At 37.4% G+C, this 19,808-nt stretch overlaps 1 long non-coding RNA gene across 4 annotated transcripts in view; it reads left to right on the forward strand.

The window, feature by feature from the left end:
• LOC144288989 (uncharacterized) overlaps positions 1-19,808 on the forward strand; it is a 90,331-nt gene that overhangs the window by 59,305 nt on the left and 11,218 nt on the right. For all 4 annotated transcript variants that reach the window (XR_013357047.1, XR_013357046.1, XR_013357045.1 and 1 more), the window contains exons 2-4: positions 15,759-15,837; positions 16,945-17,115; positions 18,391-18,445. This is a non-coding gene — a long non-coding RNA (uncharacterized LOC144288989). The remainder of the gene's footprint in view (positions 1-15,758; positions 15,838-16,944; positions 17,116-18,390; positions 18,446-19,808) is intronic.

Here is a 19,808-nt window from a genome sequence, read left to right on the forward strand (position 1 = left end):
TTCCTATCTTCCAAGGACACCATTTCCCTGTCCTCTGTCCTTTCGCTAGAAAGCAACAGTTTGTCTTAGAGTTTTAGCCTCCCCACAACCATTGTGCTCTTCCCATCCCTGGGACCCAGGGGCAAGAGAAAAAAAGAATAAAGAAAAAAAATGTGAGAGAAATACCTTGGATTTTTCTCACACTTTGGAGTATGGGTAGCAGCCCTACCCCTGTCTTCTATCTGGAGATAAGGGTTTCCTTTGGGTTTTAGGAGCCTGTAAGACCTTGACTTTCACCGGGCATTTGCTGTGGGGAAGGCAGGGACAGAGAAAAACAAAACAAAACAAAGCAAAATTTCTCCCATGCTCTCAGGCAGGCTACTATCACATCCTGTGATGAGAAATTGTATTTCTCTTGGAGATATTCATGTTCATGTGTGCTGCACAGTAGGAATTGGGCTGCTCTCAAGTCTAAGCTGGGACACTGTTGCATAGGTTTTTCTTTAAGTTTTGGTTTCCTTCCCTAATATGTCTGCTCTTGTTTATTTTCAGAGTTCTCTGATATTGCTCTTTGTATTCTCTTGCAGGACTTTTAGTTATAATCACCAAGAGAACTAGAGTGTAGGGGGCTAAAATGACTTACCTGAAATCAGAAACTCTTTAGTTATCTTTTAAATTGAGGTACCCCAATCCTGTGTGATCATATATTCCATATGTACTGTGATATAAGGAACCTCGATCCCCTGGATTTATCTATTCATTCATTTTTTTTGCTAAATAATTGAATGTTTACTCTGTTCTCTGCCCTAAAAAGTGTGTTGGAATACATGTATAAATAAGATCAAATGTCTACCCAAGTTTTTCAGAATATGCACAGAAGACAAACTGGCAATTATAGTACAGAATAAGTACTATAGTGGATCTTGAACTTTTTTTTTCAGATAAACCCCAAGCAGGGAACTTTCTCTATTAAAGGCTAAGATCTGATCTCTCCCTCATTTTTCACTTCCTTTGATACTTCCCCATTTCCCTCTCTGCTTTTTTTTTTTTAAAGTACAGTCCTTGGAATGGTTGGTTCCAAGGTAGAACTAAATGTTTTTATTTCACAAAGAAAGGCATATGTTTTAAGCAAAATTAAAAGTAAATTCTCACTTTACTGGGTTACTTGAGAGGGCTTTAAAATCTAGATACATCTTTTCCAGTTTCTTCTGCCATCATTATTACCCTTTGGTCTCAAGATCTTATCTCTTGTCTAAGGATTAGTCTCTGAGTTTCACACCTTAAAAATGCATTCTTTCAACCATTGAGCCAATGGTAAGCTATAGCTGTGAGTTCTAGTTTAGCTTGTAAAACTTAGTGGCTTAAAATAGTAAACATTTATTATCTCACAATTTCTCTGAGTCAGATGCTTGATGCCTCTAGTTCTGAGTCTCTGGTGAGGTTGAAGTTAAGCTGTCAGATGGGGCCATAGTCTTATGTTAGGCTTTGACTGGGGAGGATACACTTCTCAGTCACTTCTGTGACTTCTTTGGTTGTTAGCAGGATTCAGTTCCTTTTGGGATGTTGAACTGAGGGCTTCTTTTCTTGTACTGGCTGTTGGTCAGTTCTTTGCTATGTATCTCTAGTTCCAAGCTCTGCATCTCCAGAGGGCTGTTCTTAACATTACAGCTGACTTGCCTCAAAGTGAGTATGTAAGAGAGTATGAGAGAGCACCCAAGGTAAAAGCCATGGTCTTTCTGTAACCTCACCTCAGATCTTAGGCCATTGATTTTATGGCCACTTTTGCCATATTCTATTTGTTAGAAGCAAGTCATTAACCCAGACCATACCCAAGGGGAGGGGATTAGAAACCTTAACTGCCTGGATCAGTGCATTTCTTATTTGCTGTAAATAGGACTTCTCTGTTCTAAGTCATGGGATATTATAGCCTTTACGTGCTGACTCAGAGCATCTAAAATTCCATATTTATCTCTGCACTTTCTGTTTTGTTTATTCATCTTAGCCTTGAACTACTTCTTTTCCAATAGGTTAAATTCAATCAAGCTAGATCTCCTTTTAAAATATCCTATAGCAAGTCATAATATACATTCATATAGTAATAAAAATAACCATATTCCTAAAAAAGTCTCTACCATCTTTCAAGAAAGTATGCAAAGTATTTAAGACTTCATATTTATATTTGATTCATATGCTTTGTCTGCCTCTTATTTATTTCCCAGTTACTCTTGGGAGCTGGAGGACACTTTATGATAAAAGAAAATCTTAATCACTCAGGGTCACTTAGGGTATCATTTTTCAGGCCATGTGATTGTGGGAGAACTCTATATAATTTCAAAATTGTGTTATTATTTATGTGTTAATGCATAATTAAAGATGTGCTGATCAAAATCATAGTAAAGGAATTGCTCCATAGAAAATATACATATTCTGTTTCTATTATGTGATCTACACCAATAAGACTATCTCTAATAGAAGAGAATTAACAACCTTATCATTTTAGTTCAGCGTTACATGATTATAATGGGATGCCACTTTTAATCTTCTGCTTATTGAATTTGTGTTCACTTCAGATTTTAATAAGTTATATTCTACAAAATGTATTATTTTTGGTTTTCATATGAGTTGATTTTCCCCAATTTTTGAAAGTTTTCAGTTTAACAAGACTAAATTTGGAGCATCCCTTTTCATCTGTTCAGGCAATATTCTACTTGTTGCAAAAGCTAATTGAACATTATGGGCCATATTATTATCACAGTGCTACAGGAGCTCATGGCACCTATGTTGAGAGCCATGGGAAATAAGGGCATGAACATTTTGTGCTGAGGAGTCCAAGAGTACAGAGATAGATTTTAAAGACAAAAAAACTCTGAAATATAATCACTGTACATAGACAATACAGGAGTACAAAAATCAATTTCTCTTAAATCCTAGAATAAAATATATATTTCATTATATTTCATCAAAAATTTTATTCATTGAACAAAATGTATGGAGTATCCCTATGTGCCAGTTCAGAGCTAAGAACTGTCACTTCCTTTAAAGCTCGTGGTATGAATTCTTATATTTAAATATATTTGAGGGCAGCCCTGGTGGCGCAGTGGTTTAGTGCCGCCTGCAGCCTGGGGTGTGATCTTGGAGACCTGGGATGGAGTCCCATATCAGGCTCCCTTCATGGAGCCTGCTTCTCCCTCGGCCTGTGTCTCTGCCTCTCTCTCTCATTCTCTGAATAAATTAAATAAATAAATAAATAAATAAATAAATAAATAAATCTTAAAAAAATAATAAAATAAAATAAAATAAAATATATTTGAAAGAAAATTCAGAAAAACATTAAAAGACTACAAATAGATAAATAGATTCGAGGTGCTTTTTACCTTATCTCGTTTTTTGTTTTTTGTTTTTTTTAAGACTATTTATTTGAGAGAGAGCAGGAGACCACAAGCAGAGGCATCGGCAGAGGGAGAGGTAGAGGAGGAAGCAGACTCCCCACGGAGGAGCCCTATGTCGGCTCAATCCCAGGACCCTGGGATCATGACCTGAGCTAAAGGCAGTGGCTTAACTGCCTGAGCCACCCAGATGCCCCAGCTTTTTACCTTCGCGTTTGTACTATTCTTTAAATGTCTGAAAAAAATCTGCTAATATAATATTAATAATCACATAATTATTTCATGTTTCAAATTATTTCATGTTTTAAATTATTAAATAATTACTTCTTAAAATGTTTTTTAAATGTCAGATACCTTTCAACATAGAATAAAACTATTCTAAAAATAAAGCTCATGGTATGATAGAGAAAACAGGAGTAAATGGCTAGAAACAGTGCCATCTTTCTTTTGTTCAAATGAGCTTTTTAAGAAGAAGCCTTTTTTTTTTTTGTAAGATTTATTTATTTCTTTTAGAGAGAGAGTGTACATACACACAAGCAGAGGGAGGAGCAGAGGGTGAGGGAGAGGCACAGAGAGAATCTCAAGTAGACTCCCTGCTAAGCATGGAGCCCTTCCCAGGGCTCAATGTTACAACCCTGGGATCATGACCTGAGCCAAAATCAAGAATCAGATGCTTAACCAACTGAGCCAGCCAGGTGCCCCTAAGGAGTAGTTTTTATTATTTTTTTTTTAAATATTGCATTTATTTATTTGAGAGAGAGATAGCAAGAGTGCACACTAGTGGAGGGGGAAGGGGCAGACAAAAGGAGAAGGAAAAGCAGACTTCCCACTGAGCAGGGAGCCTGACTTGGGGCTTGATCCCAGGACCCTGAGATTATGACCTGAGCTGAAGGCAGATGCTTAACTAGCTGAGTCACCCAGGCACCCCAGGAGAAGATTTTGTTATGAAATATATTGCACACGTATAAAATTTTCACCAAAAAAAAAAAAAAAAATTTCACCACCTTTTAGTTGACAAAGAAAATATTTAGTATAAATGGTTTAACTACATAAAAATTCGTTAAAACTCTCTCACCAAAGCACATTAGCCACTCTTTTTAATCCCTTCCAAATAACCTTATGGTTGAAAATCCTAATGCTCTAAACCTGTTACTCCCAGATCAAAGACCTTCTGTAGTTCCTCTTTGTTTACAGAATATACCTCAAACTTTTAAACCAAAAGTATGAAGACTTGGGGTCTACTTCTCATAATGAATAGTTGTTACAACATTGTATTTCAACCAAACCATTTTCTTCCTTTATGCTATTTGTCTGCATGCCTTTTCCATGTGTTCTCTTCACTTGGTTGTTTAACTGGTTCTTAACCGGGGCAATCTTATATTTTCCCTTCTCCCCTCATCATGGACATTTGACAATATCTGGAGATTTTGGTTGTCACAACTGGAGGGTACTACTGGCATCTAGTAGGTAGAGGTTAGGGATGCTGCTACAGCGCCCAGGATAGCCCCTCCATGACAAATAATTATCTTTTCCAAGTATCTCTAGTGCCAACATTAAGAAACCATACCTAATAGCACTTTCCTTTCTCTTTGGGCAAATTCCAAACTCTTTATGGCTACTTGTAATGATTATCTCCTCTATGAAAGCTGGTGTTGTCCTAATCACTCTTGACTTTGTTTTTTTTTTTTTTAAATTTTTATTTATTTATGATAGTTACACAGAGAGAGAGAGAGAGGCAGAGACACAGGCAGAGGGAGAAGCAGGCTCCATGCACCGGGAGCCCGACGTGGGACTCGATCCTGGGTCTCCAGGATCATGCCCTGGGCCAAAGGCAGGCGCTAAACCGCTGCGCCACCCAGGGATGCCCTCACTCTTGACTTTGAACTCTCCTCAGCAAAGTACTTTTGCTTCTTGGCATTTTAATTAATTTATCTAAGACTAATTTTTTAGAGCAGTTTTGGGTTCATAGCATAATTAAGAGGAAGGTACAGAAATTTCTCATAACCTCCACCTTCATACGCATACAATTTCTCTCATTATCAATATCCCCCAACAGAGTGATATGTTGTTATAATTGATGAACCTCTGTTGACACATCATAACATCTGAAGTCCATAGTTTCATTAGGATTCACTGTTGGTGTTGTACATTCTATAGGCTGGACAATTGTGTAATTATATGTATCTATCATTATAATAACACACAGAGGATTTTCACTACCTACTAAAAATGTCTACTTTAGCCCCTAAATCCCCCACCACTGGTCTTTTTACTATTGCCACAGTTTTGCCCACATCCAGAATGTCATACAGTTAGAGTCATATAACTGTAAGTAAATAGTTTTTTTAATTGGCTTCTTTTGCTTAGTACTGTGCATTTCAGGCTCCTCTATGACTTTTCATGACTTGATAGCTCATTTCTTTTTAACACTGGACAATATCCCATTGTCTGGATGTAGCAGTTTATTTATCCATTCATCTGCAGAAGGACATCTTGGTTGCTTCCAAATTTTGGCCATCATGAATAAAGCTGTGATACTAAACATATCCATGTGCCAGTTTTTGTGTGGACATAAATTTCCAACTCATTTGGAGTGCAATTGTGGGATCATATGGTAAGAGTAGGTTTAGCTTTTCCCATCTCCTTTTTACACCCACTTCTGTTCTTCCATCCTCTAAAGTTCAGCTTATAGTACATCTTCTTCAGGAAGTCTTTTGGATCACTTCTGCTCACAAAATTCTTTCCTTCATTTACAATCATTTTATGGAGTGGTATGGTATAGAGCAGTGGCTCTCATACTTAAGCAGTCATTGGAATCCTAGTGACAGGGCTTGATTAAAACATATTCCTGTGCTCCATTCCTAGAGCTTCTGATTCTGTAGGTCTGGGTAGGAGCCAGGAGTGTGCATTTCTAACAAGTTTCCAGGGGATGCTGATGCTGCTGGCCTGAAAGCCACACATTGGGAACCATGGCTTAGGAAGCATAGAAGACTACCCAGACCACCAGACAGGTCTGGATTTGTATCTCAGTCCCTCTACTTTCAAGCTATGTGACACTGAACTACTTATTTTACCGCTTTAAAGCTCAGTTTCCTCACCTGTAAAAGGGGAACAATAATAGATTCATTTGTTAGGATTGCACAAAAAGAGACATATAAATGTTGGGAAAACATAAATGTTGGGAAAACAATACCAGATTTCTTTGGTATTGTTTGTTTTGATATTATTGACATGTTTTGAAATTATTTTTATGATAAATACTAAAATATACCAGTTATTATTTTTGTTGTTGGAAAATGAAAAGTTAGAGTATAGAGATTTGTTGACATTCACAGGCCAAAACCAAAGAGGTTAGTAGGCAGCACTTCTCAGATCGGCCTGTGAGCAAACTACAGGGAGAGGTGGAGCAATTGTTTATTATACAGTGCCTGTAAGACCCACTTATGTGTGCATATTATTTCATCCTTAGCAAGAGGAACTGAGGGTGTTGATATGTTACCATCTGATAGAGTATTCCAACTGGGCAGAGCTTCACTGCAAGTTTCTCAGAGGATTTGCTTTTCCTAATGTTCAGCTTACCATGTCTGCTTTTAGCATGGACAAGAATATCTGGTCCAATCTGCTGTGCTCTAAGTGGCAGGGCTGGTTGTTCTTGATGTACCTGGTATAAGTCACAGCAGAGATGGCAGGGGGCTGCTTTCCTCACAAGGACACAGTGGGATTGGCAGATGGGATCTTTGAATGTTCTGTCTTGACAGGTCCGTCTTGACAATTTCATTTCTAACTCTTGGCTGGGCTTGGCTGAGTTTTGCTCTAAGATCTGCCTTTAGGTTGAAATGTCAGTGGCTATAGAGAAAACTCTTTTCATGGCTATGGCAACAGTAGAAGAGAACAAGCAGAAACATGCAAGGCATATTAAGGCCTAGGCTTGGAACTAGCATTTTATCACTGTTGCGTGCCTGTTTTTGTCAAAGCAAGTTTCACGAGGTGAGAAAGATAGTCTGTCTTTATGCTGACATTACACAATCAATCTACCAAAAAACCCAAAATGAATAAAGTCTCTATGTGAGGAAAACTATAGCAATTTCAACATAAAATCAAGGTCTGAACAAATTGAGAGGCATACCATGTTCTTGGATGAGAAGATTTAATTGTAAAAAGTGAATTATTCCCATGGGCCACCTAGGTGGCTCAGCGGTTGAGGGTCTGCCTTTGGCTCAGGGTGTGATCCTGGAGTCCTGGAATTGAGTCCCGCATCAGGCTCCGTGCATGGAGCCTGCTTCTCCCTCTGCCTATGTCTCTGCCTCTCTCTCTCTCTCTGTGTGTGTGTGTCTCTCATGAATGAATAAATAAATAAAATCTTAAAAAAGTGAATTATTCCTAAATCAATTTATATATTTTATATAATTACAGTTAGAATACCAACTTGGATTTGTTTTCTAGAAATAGACACAATCACTTAAAGTTCAGTTGTAAGACAAAAAAAAATATTAAAAATAGCCAGGAAATTTATCTAAAGGAATATTGACAGAGAGGGTGCCTGGGTGGCTCAGTCACTTAAGCATCTGCTTTCAGCTCAGGTCATGATCTAAGGGTCCTGGAATCTGGCCTTATGTTGGGCTCTCTGCTTTGCTTTTCCTCTCCCCCTGCCTGCGCTACTCCTGCTTGTGCTCTCTCTCTCTCTGTTAAGTAAGTAAGTAAGTAAGTAAATAAATAAATAAATAAAATCTTAAAAAAAAAAAAAAAGAATAGTGAAGGGGGCATCCCATATATAAGAACATAGTATGAAACCACTAAAACCCAAGTAATATAGAACTGGCATAGGAGTAGACAAATTGTTCATCCAGATATAGAGCAGAAAACATTAAAATGTAATATATGACAAGAATATTTCAGGGAGAAAGGATTTATTTAACAGTTGGAGCTGGTAAAACTGATTGCTCACCTATAGGAGTATAAAATCAGATTCCTACATTTCATATATATATAAAAGTCAATTTCAGTTCAAATACTTAAATATAAAAATTAAAGTCTTAAGAATTTTAGAAAGAAATTTAGGAGATAACATACAATCTAGGAAGAAAGATCTTATGATGATGATGATAATAATAATATTATTATTATTTCTAGAAGCTATGTTTAAAAATTGACATATCTGAGAATATAAATATTAAAAATCTTGTATGATGGGATGCCTGGATGGCTCAGCGGTTGAGAATCTGCCTTCGGCTCAGGGCATGATCCCGGAGTTCTGGGATTAAATCCCGCATTGAGTTCCCTGCAAGGAGCCTGCTTCTCCCTCTGCCTGTGTCTCTGCCTCTCTCTGTGTCTCTCATGAATAAACAAATAAAATCTTAAAAAATTAAAATCTTGTATGCAAAATAAATGATAAGCAGTGCCTGCAGATAGTTACTAGATTTGGAACAAATATTTGCAAAGCAGATGATGGATTAAGCAAGGGTTAGTAACTATAATACTCAGCTTTTACAATTTGACAAAAAAGGACAACTCAATAGAGAAATAGATGAAGGATATAAGTCTGCAGTTCACAAGGGCAAATCCAAACAGTTGATAAATATATTAAAAGATGCTCTAATGCAGTAGTAGTCATAAAAATGCAAACTAAATTAACATTGACGTATTGTTTTATACCTGCCAGACTGGTATATATTTTAAATGATATAATAGCTATTGTAAGCAGGAATTCAGTAGCCAAAAGTACAGTTATCATGCTGGTGAAAGTGAATTTTCATAGTCCACCTCTTTGGTGCCCAACATCACATTTTTCTTTCCATTTATATAACCTCTCATTCTTTTCTCAAAGTCCAGTTCTCTGGTTGATGTTCACCCCATTCCATCAGGTCTTCTTGTGTTTCCCTGGACTAAAGTGAAATACAAATTAAAATACAATATTGGTTGTATTTTATAGAATATTGGTTCTCAACATAATCATGTGTGATTATTAAGAAGTGCCAGGAAAACTACAATAATAATTGTAGGTTTGTTTGGAATGAGATGTTAAAAAAAAAATCAAACAAAAAACCATCCAGCTCTCACTGGTCCACAGCAAATATCAAATCCTGATGGGTCGGAGTAGCAAGGAACTCTCTCTGGCGTCAAGGAAGTTGCTGCCAATATAGCAGATTCTGTTTCTGTTTTTTTTTTTTTTTTTTGAAATCTCTGTTTCATTCTGCAGCCTCTGGTACTTGCCAGGGTGGGAGTAGGGGATCCTTCTTGCCCATTATATTTCATGACCACAGGTGAGGAGGTCAGCTGCCAGTTTTAACAGCTCACTTCTAGTTGGTGTGAGGTTGGGGTTCTTGAGGATGGCTTTAGGGACTGACTAATGGAACCATCAATTTGATATTAGTAGAGTTGGGGGACAGGGTTAGGGACATAGGTGAGAGGTAGGGTTAGGACCAGAAAGGCAAGGAATTTATCTGCTGGTTTCTTTTTTTGTTTTTATCTCTTAGAATACATAACCTTCTTCAAATTTGTAAGTTGTGTTTATTTGGCCCCTCTGTAGAGGGTAGTGGTGGTGGTGGTGGTTTGCAGATCCCATGTAGCTCTTTTTCAGCACTGAAGTAATGGGAAGAGCCAGAGCCTCACTGGGTCCCTTTTTACCTGGGAGGGACACAAGAACTGTGGTGGCTGTGTTATAGAGAGCACAGCAGCAGCCATGCCACTGCTTGGCCCAAGACTGGGTCAGACATTGGTATTGGGAGACACTGCCAATAGCATGGTTAAGTATGGACCCAAGTGCATCATTGTCCCTACTGGAGAAGACAGTACCGTCCACTGCCACTCACTGAGAAGGCTGGGTCTCATGAAACTCCTACCCATCTCATGCACATGCAAATTCCAAAGTGTCTGTAAAAACTGACTACAACATATAACATATAATATTTAATATTTACACAAGTGACTTTTTATTTATGCAGGATCTTTTATTTTGGTCAATTTTAATTTTGTTAACTTCATTTAAGAGCTGGTGAGCAGGGTCATAGGAAGTCTGTAGTTCAGGCAGAAGAGGGAAGGATAAGCACAAACCCTTTCTTAATTGGGGCTTGCATAGCCAGGAATGGACCACTAAATGGACCAAATATATTAACTTGGTGGTTCTCAATGTTGGGTCAGAATCACCTGAGAACTCTGCATACAATGCAGATGTTCAAGTCTTATCCTACTTCAGGGAGCCTTTTGTCTTTTATTAACTCTTCAAGTAGTACTCCAATAGGTACTCAAGTTTCAGTTCTCCTTGCATGAACTCATTATACCTAAGGTATATATCACTGCTCTCTTTATATAATTCCAAGCTGTGTTTCCCAGAAGTTAAATGATTGGTTCCAATTGGGCTGGAAGATAGGGAGGAACTTTTAAAAAGGAATTTCTACCTGATTTGGTGGGGAGTTTAGAAGCTTGGAAACCTTAGTTACTGTTAATATGACACTGTTCTTGCTCATTTTGGTGAGGACTGGTGACATTCCAGGTAAGCTTAAAAGAAGTGTTGTACATTAAATTAAGAAACAAATATTCTCAGTGTTCGTTTGCCACCTTATATTCTTAGCCCCCACCCTTTTTTTGTTAAAAATTTCAAATATTGGGATGTCTGGGTGGTTCAGAGGTTCAGCATCTGCCTTAGGCTCAGGGCGTGATCCCAGAGTCCTGGGATGGAGTCCCACATTGGGTTCCCTGCATGGAGCCTGTTTCTCCCTCTGCCTATGTCTCTCAGGAATAAGTAAATAAAATTTTTTTAAAAATTTCAAATATTATATGCACACAGTTAAAAAATAAAACAATAAAGAAAGAGTTTGTATTTCATATTAGATGTTTCTAATGCACCCTGGGGACTGGCATGGGGAGCATTTGTGTACTCTTTAAGATATGTAACTCATTTTGGCTTACCTCCCCTGACGCTCTAACCTTAGCTTCATTCGTTTCCCAGAGCATACAGAATAAAATGTAAACTCCTTTACATGATCTAAAAGACTTTTCATGATCTGGCCCTGCCTGCTTCCTTAACTTTTCCTACTGTCTCTTTTAGCCCATTTCACTTCCCTGGCTTTGTGTTGTCTGAGGGTCTTACATTAAATGATTTCTCTCCCGGATCTAGTCTGGCTTTCAGGTCTTTCCTCAGCCTATTTATACACTTTATCTGTTGGTGTGGTTTATTTTCTTCACGGTACTGGTCACTCTCCAAAAGTGTCTATCTTTTAATTGTTCATTTTATTTGTCTTCTACGCACAAGTAAATTCCATAAAAATGAGGACTTTGTCTTTTTTCTCTAAGTTCCCATAAAACCTAGAAAAGAACAGTGCCTGACTCAAAAGAGGGTATAATGCATATTTGGAATGAATGAATACATTTTCCCAAGGACACACAGACACACAGACACACACACACACACACACAAGCATGTGCACACACACAAAGAAATTTATGCCAATAGGATCATGTTATCTTTAAAAATAAAATTAATTATGTATCTTTGAGATTTTCACAGAAAAACAGACAGATCTACCTAGAGGTTTTTTTTTTTTTTTTATGGCTTAAAGGTCTTCAGGATATAAAATTTAGCTAAAAATAAAAAAGCAAATGGCAGAATGTAATACTATTTTGTGGATGTACTGTGATTCATTTATCTAGTACCCTATTGATGGATATTTTGCTTTTGATTCCAGGAGTTTGCTGTATCAAAAATGTAGCACATGAATACAGTCATGGTATCTTGTAGTATTCTAGTTTCTCTTTTACTTTAAAATTTTTAATATATCAGGTGCATACATATTTGAACATCATTTTATCAGAATCACCATATTATGTGACTGTAATTATTGGTGGGGAAGATATTATTAATTAAATTAATACCTGGGGATTTTCAAAAATCAATGAGATGATTCTTAGAAAACATTTTTTTTTTTTACTTTAGCTTCAGACTTACTGTAAGTGATATTATTCTATGTGAGATGCCAATTTTTAAATGAATTTCCTGGAAAAGAAAGAAGTATTTCCCTTATTACTCTGACTTTTGAGATGATAGTAAGAGTCGGTTAACTTCTCAAGTGTAAAATTCAACGGGGCCCATGGCTGCTGACCCATGAGAAATTTCAAAAGGCTGGCTAATGCATTATTGATTGTGCTTTTCTAATTAGTTCTAGTAAGTGGGCAGTCCTTGGGATGGGGTGGAGGGTACAGGTCATATCATATGTCCCCTTGTCTGCTCCACCAGTCTTATTAATCTAGGGCTTTCAGGTCATGAGGAACACAGACAGCTTTGGTAGCAAAAAGGTGCTAAAATTAAAATGGCTAACTTGAGGATGGTGCAAGGCAGGGAGGGAGAGGCAGTTCCTCCAGCTGAGCTGTGTGGTTGAGATAAGATGTGCTCACACAGTGTGTTGATAGACTCAGGTGTTGACTAGCCAGTAGAACCAACACCTGCCTCACTCATGGCTCCTTCCTTGCATTACAATTTGTCTTTCAAGAAGAGATTAATAAGAGAAGGGGAAGCATAGGTGCCTCAGGGCTGTTTATCTGATACGCATATCCTATATTAGTGTTTCCCAAAGGGTTACTTTTATACCTTTGTGTACCTCTGGACACACTCCAGTTCTTTAGTGTTTCTTTTAAAGGCATTTCTGTGAGCCTAAGTGAGGCCTCCTGCATTCTGTTCCCAGCCCCAGTCTCTATCTTGTCACATTACCACCCTCTGGGCAGCCACAAGCTATGGTAGTGAGAAGTAATGACCAGCTCCTCAAGATCTGGCAGGACCTGCCCTTTCTTAGTGGTAATTCCAAGTCTGTTTACACACGCAGTGCCAGGAAGAAAGAAAGCCAAGAGAGAATCTGTGTGCGCCTTATGCACTTTAAATGCACAGTGAATTCTCATACTTTTAAGTGTGGCCAAATGAATATTTTGAGCCTTATCAATCTGGTTAGCAATTCCTCTTTCCTCAGGGAGAAGAAAGGGTTTGGCATAAGGTGGGTAGAATGGCAGATGTATTTTTTCTTCTATGTCTGGATTAAGTTTAAAAAGAGAGGTTTTCCAAGTAGAAAAGCTAGAATTCAGTTTAAGCAACAGAAGTCTGAAGACAGGGTCTATTTTGAACCCACCTTGGTCTGTTCCTCTCCTTTTTGTTTTTTTGTACTGTTTTTAAATAATTTTGATTTAAAGAACAAAATCTTGGGAAGTCCATCTATAATCTAAGTAACATACCTGTTGATGTGATGTCTGGAGTATTCTTATCTATCTGGAGGCTTTTACCTGTGCTAAGGGCTAAGACTCTATGAGATGCTCTAACATCTCTGAAAGAGGATGAGATCACTGAGACCTCGCATTCCCCAACCAGGACGGTATCTCAGAATTGCAGATAGTAACAACGTTGTGAGATCCCCCTTTCCCCACCCCATCTTCTATATCCTAGTGTTTACTATAGCAGGTTGTAATGGTAATTAGTGTGGTATTGAATTTTAAGGATGTAATGAAATGTGGACAGGTTCTTAACTCATATATGAACTTTGCAAGAATGTGTGCCTTTGAGCTGGTTTTGAGCATCTCATTACATAGACCCATCATACCAGTAGGCTGAATTGCATAATAGTCCTAAAGGTTCTACCCACCAGAGGCTTGTCTATGTTTATATTGTATTCCAGAGGACTCTGGAAGGACCTGATACTTCGAGAGAAAGGGCTGGTTGTGCTGGTAGTGACTGTAGGCATTTGTTCATTTTTTTGTTTGGGAAAACTGCATTTCTTTCACCAAGATATTTGTAATTCTTTTAAAATGGCACCTACTCATTAAATGATAATGTCATGATTTCCCTTCCAAATAGGAAGAATGAATACAATTTTTTTTCTAAAGAACCTATAATTAAAGTTAATGATTTGTAGGTCACTAATTACTTTGCTGCCAGTGGGGAAGAGTGGTAGGATCTGAAGGTCCAGGACCTTACTCTCATAATTATAGATATATTCCTTCCAATGATAACAGAAAAATTGTTTGTAAATGTTATAAGTAGTTGAGTAATAATTAAGGCTCTGTAGTGCATTATTTTGTTTTCTGTAAGTTTCCATTTTATCAAGTTGTTTTGTTTTGTTTTTTAAGCTAGATACACTTGTACTTTCTTATTGAGTAGTTTCCACCTTGGGTATGGATAGTCATACCTCTTCTAGAAGGATTAAAGAGGTAAAGGTGACAGGAAACAGGTAGATTGAGTTACATAGCCCTCTTTGCAAATAACAAAGAGAACAGAGGGAATATATAGTCCAAGGATGGATCTAATGTTCCAAGTAAACATTTATTTCTGCTGTGAAGTTGTAGATATCCCATCAGAGAGCACATTTCATAATGAAGAGATGTCTTCTCTATTGCAGTACATTTTAACTTCAAATACATATTTTATATTTAATTTTTGATTGTGTGATCTATTTCAAAGCTCCAAAATGATTCCAAAACTGTTTTTCACTACAAGATTTAAATAATAAGTTGTGTATCTCTGGAAGGTTAGAGTCAAAGAGTAAGCCAGGCACTGGGAAATCACAGTAGATAGTGGTAAAGTGATTTCAATTCATGTCATAGAATTCTCATGCTCTGACCACAACTAAATCGAGAGATGGTGGCATAATGGAAGGAGGAAGTAGGTATGGTAAAATTGTAAGGAGCCAGTGATGATGGGAAAGAAGACTATGTTAAGTGTGGACATTTCATTTTCCTATCCTGAGAATTCTAGAATGATGCCTTCTAGAAAATGTGCAAACAATGATTTGGAGGATGACAGCAATAAGACTTCAGTGATGACAAAGCTTAATACAATTCAGCATGGCACAGATAATTGAATATGCATAGAATATCATTTAATACATAGACCAATTTTTCCTGAGAGCTACCATGTCTAATTTCATTTTGTCATGAAAAGATGGCAATAAAAAAAAAAAAACAAATAACAAGGAGATATACGTGTTTGTCATTCCTTCTTAATTTTGTTACTGTTTATTTCCACAAATCCCCTCAAAAAGGGAATGATACCACAGCATGATTTGAGATCTCTCAAGCTTTGCATTTCTTTCTCCCATTCCTTTTTTTTTTCTTTTTTGCTTGGGCTTAGGACAGCATCAGTTAATACTCGTTGTTTATCCCTTGAATTAATTATCATGAGTTACAGAGACAGAAGTTCTGCTATCTGTTGCACGTCATTAAGTGGCATCATTAAAACATTAAATTATATCAGGGTGAAAAACACTTGTGAGTTCTGCTCATTTATATACAATCCTTGCAAAGAACAACCATCTGTACAAAGATTTTGATGAGGGAAGAGAAGAAAAAACTATAGACCCATTTCTCCTAGGGTTCGTGTTGTTCACTGACTTTTCAACCCTTCTTTGCTTCCTTTTGTTCTAGAACCTGAGTTATAAGAGTGAGCAATAATGGACTGGTGAATAGGCAATCTTGAGGTGCTACACATCTCTCAGCCTATAAGGTAATTGCTTCTGGGTAGGTACAGAATTAATAGCCAAGATATTAATTGGATGGGCCTTTAATCCAAGATGACCAGTGTCTTTATAAAAAGGGGAAATTTGGAGAAACACACACCATGTAAACATGAAAACAGGGATCACATTCATGCACCTATGAGCCAAGAATCACCAAAGATTTCTAGCAAATCACCAGAAGCTGGGAGAGAAGCATGGGACATATTCTGTAGCATAGTCCCCAGAAGGAACCAAGCTTCCTACCATCTTCATCTTGGACTTCTAGAGTCTAGACTTGTAATACAATAAATCTCTTTTAAGCCATCCAGTTTGTGGCATTAGCCCTAGCAAACTAATACACACGAGTAAAGTTAATCTCTGTTTCGTTTCTCTTAAACAAGACTGGAAATGGGGTGAAGCAAATGAAACACTTGCCTCAGCACATTTAAAGGGCACCATCACACACACACAAAAGATCCTTACTAATCAAGATAAATAGTATCTGAATGCAATATTTTAAAAAACTGAAAGTAATGCAAAAAATCAATGCCAAAAATTCTCAAAAGTTTAAATAGCAACAGGATCAGGAACAGCTTCATGCTACACATATTGGAGCATGAGGCAAAGAAATTAAAAAAATAGTAATACTATGTTCATAGTGTTCTTAAAGAACACTAAACTTATATCTAGGGTTTACTGCTATAGAAAGTATCACATTCAACATCTTTATACATGTACACTTGTCTAATGATTTCCTCAGGCTAAATTATTAGAAGTGGAATTATTGGGCCAAAAATTGTACAGATTTTATGATTTGATACTCATTGTTAAAGTGACAAAATTTTGCTTTCCCTATTGGTTTATGGAAACTTTTTTCTCCTGAGTATGATTTGGTGTTTTGAATGTTTCACTTATTTTGGGAATTGCCTATTCATGTTCTTTACATATTTGTTTGGGTTGTTCATCTCTTTCAAAGTGTTTTATTTAAAGAGCTCTTTTACTAAAGGATATTATCTGTATATTAACTCCTAGTTAATATTATATATATCACTAAAGTTTTCTCCAGTTTATCAGTCCTCTTTTAACTTCATTTATGTTTTATCTTAACCAACCAGAAACCTGAGCATAGGTGGAAGAGGAAGTGACCGGAGTAGAGAAGATCCTTTTTGTAAGGTCACAAGCAGAATAATAAGCAACAAGGGTAGGCACTTGAGGTCAGGAACAGGCCAGAACAATGAAGAAGAGTTTTTTACTTTATCTCTTCACTCCTGAATAGCTGAATACAGGTATACCCAGTACATGCATACTGACTCATTGGCACGAGCTAATAAATTCTGCTTTTTTTTTTTTTTTTTACCTAACCCAATTTGAGTTTAATTTTTGTAATTTGTACCCAGAAAGAGTCCTGATTAATCAGGCCACATAATTCGGGGAAATTTATTTTTTTTTCTGTTAAATACAAGGAGAGATTTCCAGGGAATCTGAAGAACTGAAGAAGTAGTAGACTTCATTTTCCTGATTTTGGAGGGTAAGGTCTCAGATGGTGTTCAGATGGGCTAATTATAAATGGGAAAATAATTCCAGGTTTTTGACATCAGAGTTATGGAGGCTTTTAGTATTTACACATATCTAAAGCTCAAAGTGTAAAGGCTAATTTGGAACTGAGGGTCAAGACTTTTTTTTTACTCTCATGGAGCTTTCTGCCTCCAGGGAGAAAAAGTGCTCATCCTATTGACTTTAAGCATTCTGGTTTTGTGGCAATTATTTTTTATTGTATAATACTACATTGGCATTTGTTTTTTTAATGCTTTGGTAGCATTACTAGGGGTTAATAGGAGTCCTCCCTTGGGACATGGCAGGTACCAGTGATGGAGCTATTATTATTTCACTCCAAATTGAACCTTCTCTGTGCTGCTCAGTGATGATGTAGCTGGGATTTTGCAGGCTACATTTCCCAGAATTCTTTGCCTGTTAGGCACCTCAAGCAGCAGGCCCTACAAAGAAATTGGGGGTTAGGACAGAAGGGATTTTCATCCTGCTTGCTTGTTATTCCTGTTAAAAAGGCCCCTACATCACATTTTGTTCCAGTCTCCATTTGTGTTTGTACTTTGCTTGTGTGTCTCCTTGGAGGTACCTGGAGCATCCAAGTTTCCCTCCTCTGAGCTTCTAGACTCTGATAATCTAAACATTTGTATTCCCCTGGCCTAAGGGGTGGCAGCTACACTTAGGATCTCTGTTATTTCAGGGTTTCTATTTTGCTCTTGTATCCCACAAACCACCTGTGTAATCGATTCCTTATATTTAATTCTCTTCCAGATCCTACTATGTAATAATAGGAATGGTCTCAGGAAACATATCCTAAAATATAGAATTCTGGAATTGGTTCAGTTATGTTCTTGGCCTTAAATACACTGCTAAACTCCTTGGCCTGGAAAAAAAGTTACTAATCATGGCATGCATTGGTATCACGATTAAGTAAATGAACTCTTGTGGTTAATTGTTGAAGCAAATGCCTTGGCGACCAAGCAGCTATCTTACTTTTTTGTTTCCTTTTATTTCAGTAAGAATGAAAACTGCAAAAACTAGAAGGTAGGGTGACTGCTTTTGATTGCACTGGTGAGTTGACTGAGAGAAAAATGACCAACTTTAGGCCTTTAAAATTTCCACTAAAGACATTGTTAGGTAAAAATCAGGGTTTCTAGAGCATCCCTAAAAGATTCTCTTATTTTCTGTAGACAATGAACTGACTTTGCTGCAGATTAGTCCATAATTTAATTGGGTAGGTTGCAGTTACAATATCAGTTGGATTTATAACCTGCCAACTTCTTACTTGAAAGATTGGGAAGAAGTGGGACCTGGAATGGGGTATCTGTATAAACTCAAAGCTGAGAGTGTTGAATCCCTGAGGTTTTTAACACTCCCTTGCTAGCAAAATCAGCTACTTCTGCCTCACCTTGTCAAGAACTACCAACACCACCTCGCATGGCCTCTATAACTTGAGTCAGAACAAATACAAGGTAGTGTCAGGAGGGTGTAGTTATGCTCAAAATAATTGCAAAATTTCATTATTACGTATTGGCATAAATGTGATGAATTTACGTGGGAATGGGTTTTCTGGTTGTTAAATTAAGATAGATGGAATATAACATTGTATTAGGCTAACTTTATTGATGTGAATTCACAGAGAGTCTGTATTTAATGTATTCGCTCAAGCAGCTGAACATATCTGTAACAGTTTGCTTGGTTGATTGACTGACACTTGGGCTCATTGATTGTGTACATTCAATGAGGTTCAGATGTCAAAGCTTTTGGGAGCAATGTTGGGGAAGAAATAACAAAGGTTTAGACATTGCAAACTTTGGAGTAGATTAATCATAGGCAGCCTCACACTGCTCCACCCCCTTCTCTATAATACTAGAGAGAGCCCAGTGATGACTTTTTTCACTAAGGCATTGAGGGATGTATTATTGAGAGGAGCTCCAGTGTCTAAAAAACTGCATGACTGTGGTAGCTGTTCTCTGGAGGCTTAGGATACGACATCAGAATGCTTTGACTCTCTTTACACAGGAAGACAATGAAGCTCCCCAAATTTAAGCTTGCTGGGAAAGGAAGTGGAACCATAACCTGTATCTCTTGACTTCTAGTCTGAGACCCCTTCATTAAGCATCATTAGGTTCAAATCCATTAGTGCTTTTCTGGTATATACTTCAAGACTCAAGGTTACTTGGTTTTATATGTGTATATTCATGCACACTTGTTCTCTTCCTCACATATGACTTATGGGGAGAAAATAATGAGACAATCTCATAACATGCAAAACGAAATGCAGCAGTCTATCACAGTAGCTGCCACTTGAGTTTTTATGCTGCTGTCCAACTGCAGAGGCAGTGCTGAGCAGTTGTAGGAGATATTGTGACCCGCAAAGCCTTAAAAGTTTACTATCTAGCCCTTGATGGGAAAAGTTTGCCTACCCCTGCCC

The sequence above is a fragment of the Canis aureus genome, chromosome 18, assembly GCF_053574225.1.
Source record: "Canis aureus isolate CA01 chromosome 18, VMU_Caureus_v.1.0, whole genome shotgun sequence".
Classification (NCBI taxonomy): domain Eukaryota; kingdom Metazoa; phylum Chordata; class Mammalia; order Carnivora; family Canidae; genus Canis; species Canis aureus.